Source organism: Micropterus salmoides, unplaced genomic scaffold (assembly GCF_014851395.1).
Source record: "Micropterus salmoides isolate LMB-PRFRI ecotype aquatic unplaced genomic scaffold, ASM1485139v1 Ms_hic_scaffold_2358, whole genome shotgun sequence".
NCBI lineage: Eukaryota > Metazoa > Chordata > Actinopteri > Centrarchiformes > Centrarchidae > Micropterus > Micropterus salmoides.
The window spans coordinates 4,541-11,012 of record NW_024041549.1 but is presented as its reverse complement, the minus strand read 5'-3'; the positions used below and the strand labels follow the sequence as shown (position 1 = coordinate 11,012).

At 42.3% G+C, this 6,472-nt stretch overlaps 1 long non-coding RNA gene across 1 annotated transcript; it reads left to right on the top strand.

Annotated features, from left to right (window-relative positions):
* Positions 1 to 2,818: 2,818 nt before the first annotated feature.
* Positions 2,819 to 6,038, top strand: LOC119918707. The gene is made up of 2 exons (XR_005447485.1): positions 2,819 to 2,953; positions 5,628 to 6,038. It is a non-coding gene; the product is annotated as an uncharacterized LOC119918707 (long non-coding RNA).
* Positions 6,039 to 6,472: the final 434 nt, after the last annotated feature.

Below are 6,472 nucleotides of genomic sequence, written 5' to 3'. Positions count from 1 at the left end.
TCCATCAGGTTTTCTTCCAGAATGGTCCTGTATTTGGCTCCATCATCTTCCCATCAATTTTAACCATCTTCCCTGTCCTGCTGAAGAAAAGCAGGCCCAAACCATGATGCTGCCACCACCATGTTTGACAGTGGGGATGGTGTGTTGCTTTTACGCCAAACAGAACGTTTTGCATTGTTGCCAAAAAGTTTGATTTTGGTTTCATCAGACCAGAGCACCTTCTTCCACATGTTTGGTGTGTCTCCCAGGTGGCTTGTGGCAAACTTTAAACTTTTATCTTTAAAAATGGATTTCTTCTTGCCACTCTTCCATAAGGCCAGATTGTGCAGTATACGACTGATTGTTGAGTCTCCCACTCAGCTGTAGATCTCTGCAGTTCATCCAGAGTGATCATGGGCCTCTTGGCTGCATCTCTGATCAGTCTTCTCTTGTATGAGCTGAAAGTTTAGAGGGACAGCCGGGTCTTCGTAGATTTGCAGTGGTCTGATACTCCTTCCATTTCAATATTATCGCTTGCACAGTGCTCCTTGGGATGTTTAAAGCTTGGGAAATCTCTTTGTATCAAATCCGGCTTTAAACGTCTCCACACAGTATCGGACCTGCCTGGTGTGTTCCTTGTTCTTCATGATGCTCTCTGCGCTTTAAACGGACCTCTGAGACTACACAGAGCAGGGCATTTATACGGAGACTTGATTTCACACAGGTGGATTCTATTTATCATAATTAGCATTTAGGTCAACATTGGATCATTCAGAGATCCTCACTGAACTTCTGGAGAGAGTTTGCTGCACTGAAAGTAAAGGGGCTGAATAATTTTGCACGCCCAATTTTTCAGTTTTTTTTTGTTAAAAAGGTTGAAATATCCAAAAATTATGTTCCACTTCATAATTGTGTCCCACTTGTTGTTGATTCTTCACAAAAAATTACAGTTTATATCTTTATGTTTAAAGCCTGAAATGTGGCAAAAGGTCGAAAAGTTCGAGGGGGCCGAATACTTTTGCAAGGCACTGTAAATATAGAATAAATGGATCTGCGTTGTCCAAAACAGTTACCTAAGCTAAAAAACAAGCCACTGATACTGTATTATATCCAGTACATTTTAAGACATTTCCACATAAAATGGTGCAAATTGACTATTTTACGCTCAACATCTTCTGGGAAAGGACCCTCAGGTCCCCCAGTCGTATATTTCATCAGTGGCCATTTATTCTAAATAGTTTTAAGATGTTTTGTTCCCGTGACTCTAATCTTGTGCAATGTCTCGTCTGGTGGACTGGAAGTGTTTCGTCAAACCCTGACTGCTCGCTCCTTATCTGAGCCCTTAAATGTCCCCTCCACTTTCCAACAGAAATGACGCCCTTGCAGGGCTTATAGTTAGAGCGCAGCAGGTGGTAATCTGTGATCGGCTGTCACGGCCCTCTGTGCGCAGGAGTCCAGCCTGCAGACTGAAAACAATTTAAAGTCCTGACATGATCCGTAATGAGACAGTCAAAGTATTTCAGTAATGTTATCACTTGTCCTCAGACTCTGTTGTATCTGAGACATGATCTGGTTTCAGTAAATGGACATTTAGTCGCCTTTCGTTTAACAGGCGTAGAAACCAAGTAGTTCAGCTCTGTCACATGACACAAAACAACCAGCCCAGAAGTAAAACTGGAGCCTGATCACTTCAAATATTTTATTGGGGACCCAATATTTCCTTGTGCCTCACCAAAAACAACCAGAGGGCAGAAAATCAGTCGGGTCTGACGGGGTTAATGCTCTAAATTTGAAAATACTTTCTCAGAGATCGGGCTGTGTGAAAGTCAGAACAAAGGGAGGGAAGAGTGAGATCAGCAGCTGACCTAAACATTAATCACGAACATAAACCGTGTTTTTACAGTAAACGGCTCAGAGAGATCGCCTCTCGCAGCTGGAGAGTTCAACCTGAGGAAATGAGGTGTGATTACTCAGCTCAGGGCCTCCACCCACAGGGCTCAAAGATTCACATTCTTTAAGGTCGGGGAATCGGTCCAGGTCCGTGTGAGACCTTCAGTGGGCTTCATCTGTTCCTCAGTGGGTCACGGTTTAGGTTTTCTCAGGGCTCCAGACTAACGTTGCACTGGTTCATTCTATATCAGTATCTCTGATGGCAGAACAGACGTGCAGAAATCCAAAGAAGCTGCAGGACCTGATGAAGGAAGTTTCCTTCAGTATCACAGTAATCCAGTGAAATCTGTCTGTACATTCATGGGTACACAGCTAATAGGAGTCGCTAACAGGAGCCGCTAACAGCTAATTCGGCTACTTAAAAGAAAACATGGCTCAAGTTGTCGCCCACAGTGTAACTCCCTGACTCCATGGTACTGTTATACTTCCTGTTTACCTCCTCCAAAGCGTTAAGATTCTTGCAATATTCTAAAGTAAGCTTAGCTCGTTAGCATGCTAACATAAGCATCTTCAGTTCTGCAGGTATTTGGTCATAAAGCAAAGTGTTGGACACATTACACGTTGACCTGATGGTGGTGCTGGATGTAAAGTTAGAGCATCATCAAACTTATTACAGCTCATCCTGAGGGGGACACGAAGGTCAGAACCACATTTATGAACTTCACTTTCTTTCTTTGCACAGAGCGGTTTGTTCACTGCGAGCCGAAGCCGTTTAGGACCGTTTGGAAAAGGTAAGAAAACAGTTTCAATACTTTATTAACTTACTTTTATTAAGGCTAAAGTGTTAGCATGGAGTCTACTGCTGCTCAGCCTAGATCTGGATTAGTTAGAAAAGGACTCTCTGTAGCCCTGCATAAGCCTGTTTGTGTTGATGTGGATCAGGTGAACCAGCTGCCCTATAAGACCGAGGACCTGGTCCAGAGGATGTTGAAAGGGGTCCCTACAGACCGGATCTCGGCGCAGGACTCTCTGCAGCACCCGTACTTCAGCACGCTGCCTCCTCCCATCATGCACCTCAGAGACAGTAAGAACTCCTGCCAAAACACCTTGTACATGCTAACAGAGCTACAAGCTAACAGAGGCTCATGCTAACAGAGCGACAAGCTAACAGAGCTACAGGCTAACAGAGGCTCATGCTAACAGAGCGACAAGCTAACAGAGGCTCATGCTAACAGAGCGACAAGCTAACAGAGCTACAGGCTAACAGAGGCTCATTCTAACAGAGCTACAAGCTAACAGAGGCTCATGCTAACAGAGCGACAAGCTAACAGAGCTACAGGCTAACAGAGCGACAAGCTAACAGAGCTACAAGCTAACAGAGGCTCATGTTAATAGAGCGACAAGCTAACGCAGGCTCATGCTAACAGAGCTACAAGCTAACAGAGGTTCATTCTAACAGATACAAGCTAACGGAGGCTCATTCTAACAGAGCTACAAGCTAACAGAGGCTCATTCTAACAGATACAAGCTAACGGAGGCTCATTCTAACAGAGCTACAAGCTAACAGAGGCTCATTCTAACAGATACAAGCTAACGGAGGCTCATTCTAACAGATACAAGCTAACGGAGGCTCATTCTAACAGAGCTACAAGCTAACAGAGGCTCATGCTAACAGATACAAGCTAACGGAGACTCATTCTAACAGAGCTACAAGCTAACAGAGGCTCATTCTAACAGATACAAGCTAACGGAGGCTCATTCTAACAGAGCTACAAGCTAACAGAGGCTCATTCTAACAGATACAAGCTAACGGAGGCTCATTCTAACAGATACAAGCTAACGGAGGCTCATTCTAACAGAGCTACAAGCTAACAGAGGCTCATTCTAACAGATACAAGCTAACGGAGGCTCATTCTAACAGTTACAAGCTAACAGAGGCTCATTCTAACAGAGCTACAAGCTAACAGAGGCTCATGCTAACAGATACAAGCTAACGGAGGCTCATTCTAACAGAGCTACAAGCTAACAGAGGCTCATGTTAACAGAGCGACAAGCTAACGCAGGCTCATGCTAACAGAGCTACAGGCTAACAGAGGCTCATTCTAACAGATACAAGCTAACGGAGGCTCATTCTAACAGATACAAGCTAACGGAGGCTCATTCTAACAGAGCTACAAGCTAACAGAGGCTCATTCTAACAGATACAAGCTAACGGAGGCTCATTCTAACAGAGCTACAAGCTAACAGAGGCTCATTCTAACAGATACAAGCTAACGGAGGCTCATTCTAACAGAGCTACAAGCTAACAGAGGCTCATGCTAACAGAGCGACAAGCTAACGCAGGCTCATGCTAACAGAGCTACAGGCTAACAGAGGCTCATTCAGGTTAGTAGTAGATAACATTTCCTCGATAAAAGTGTTAAATTCACAAGAACAAAACTTTAAAATTCCCTGAAATGAAACAGAAACATCAAATCACTCTGGTGTTTATATCTGAATACGTCCAATTCACGGTGAAGTCTCTAAAGTCTGAAATCACTGCTGAATGTAACCTATAATTCTCCAGTGCATGGATGACACACGGCAGAAGTATGTGTGATGTTGCAGCCTTGAAAAATGAAGTCATGACAAAAAACTGAGAGTTTCTCTCATAAATGTTTTGACTATAATGTCAGAGAATATTCAAGTTTTTTACTTGTAGATTTGTGATAAATTTCCCCCTCATAAATTCAACACTTTAGTCTTTGGGGATTATTAACCCTCTCCTCAGGCTCCATTTCTAACAATTACAATGGACCTCAGATGCAGTTGTACCTTCACATCATACAACTAGAAAACTGAATCAAGAACTCTGTGAGGATAGTTACAGATTCGCCCTCCTGGCTTTGTTAGCAGCTTCGGCCGTGTACGTTTCTCTACACTCCTGAAATCCTGACTCTCTGAACACGTGTTCTTCTGGGAAACACGGAGCAGGAGCCAGAGTTTGTCCACCCTGATAAGTAAAATCTGAGTAAGTTAAACTGTCTGTCTGCTGGAGGACAAACACAGTGACATGGGTATCTTGGTTCTCTGTGACCTGCCTGACAGGCGACGCTCAGGACTCAAATTTAGTATCTGTTTTGGTAGTAAATTTGTTAAAGCTACACCAGCTGGGATTTTTATCCCCAAAATATCTATTTCATTATCACAAATAAGAAAAGAGGCCGTAGTTTGACTGTTTCCTGTTATGTGTTTTTTTATATATCAAAAACTGTCTCTTTGTGTTCCTGTAAAATAATCTGATGTCTCATCTTGTAAACATATGAACTAAATAAAATGTAAACTATTATTGCAGCCACACACCTGTCTGTCAGGTAAATTCCCTCTAACATCTCAATAAAAACAAGGTTTTAAAACAGTTTATTTCTTCACATATTTTACGTTTTTGTGTTTTACATATTTATTTACTATTTCTGATAAATGAAGGATTTATTTAGTTTTTTATTTATTTATAGCATAATTCGTTTGTCTGTTTTTTATTAGTTCTTGTGTCTCTGTATTTGTTTCATGTGTTTATTCAGTTATTGTTTGCTGAACCTGTTCTGAATCATTTTTTTGTTATTATCGATGTAACTCTGGTAACCAGAGGTTGGAGGTGAATAAGTGTTAAAACATGTTTGTATTTCTGCTGTAATGATGTCGTCATATTTAGTTATGTATTTATTGTATTTAATAACTAACATGAAACTTTTGATTCATTCATCTTCTGTGTTTTTCAGCCGTGTCCATTTTCAAGGTGCCCGGCGTTCGTCTGGAGACGGAGGTCAGAGACATCTTCAACCCGGGACGGAGGGTCAAGCCGTCCCTGCTGCCCTCGGCCAAGTGCTGGTGAACAGCCCTCAGATTGGCTGCGAGTGCAGAGCTGATGGTTGCTCACATGTAAATCTGATTTAATCTCCGTATTAGTTGATTTAAATATAAAATGTTCCCTTCATGAGGTTTAGTCCTTCAGGACGTCCTGTTAGCATTCGTTAGCATTCGTTAGCAGCGCTGCTGCAGATTCATCAGGATTTATTCATGTGTTCTGGCTGATGAAGTCCCCTGAAACTGTTCATGAATAATGAGTGAATCTTTATTTGTTCTTGTACCAAAGCTCCCTGTTGACAATAAAGCTGCTTCCTCTGTCTCCATCTGTGGCATCTTTATCACCCGTCCTGGCACCTCTCAGCTTGTGTGTTTATCTAAAGTCGTCGTCAGTAACTAATGTGGTCAGTTTATAATGAAGCTTCTTGTCATTTAAAAACCTCCTGTGAGTCGTTTTTATCAAGATTTACCATCTAAAGTTTATAGAAACAAGCAGCTTCTTATTTCCTGTCCTATTACAGTTCCTAAAGTCCTAAAACAAGTCAAACTTCTCTGTGTCGCATTTCATTTATAAAGGGAGAAAGACACGGGCAGATTAATGCGAATTAAAATGATGGTTAGTCTAAATTCCAACGCGGCGTCGGAACGTGTCTGACCAGCTTTCATAGTGTCCTCCTGCAGTGAAGAAGGTGACCCTGAATGCCTCACAGTGTCCCATAAATCACCAGGACCCGGACTGTTCTGGTCTCAGGACTCTGCT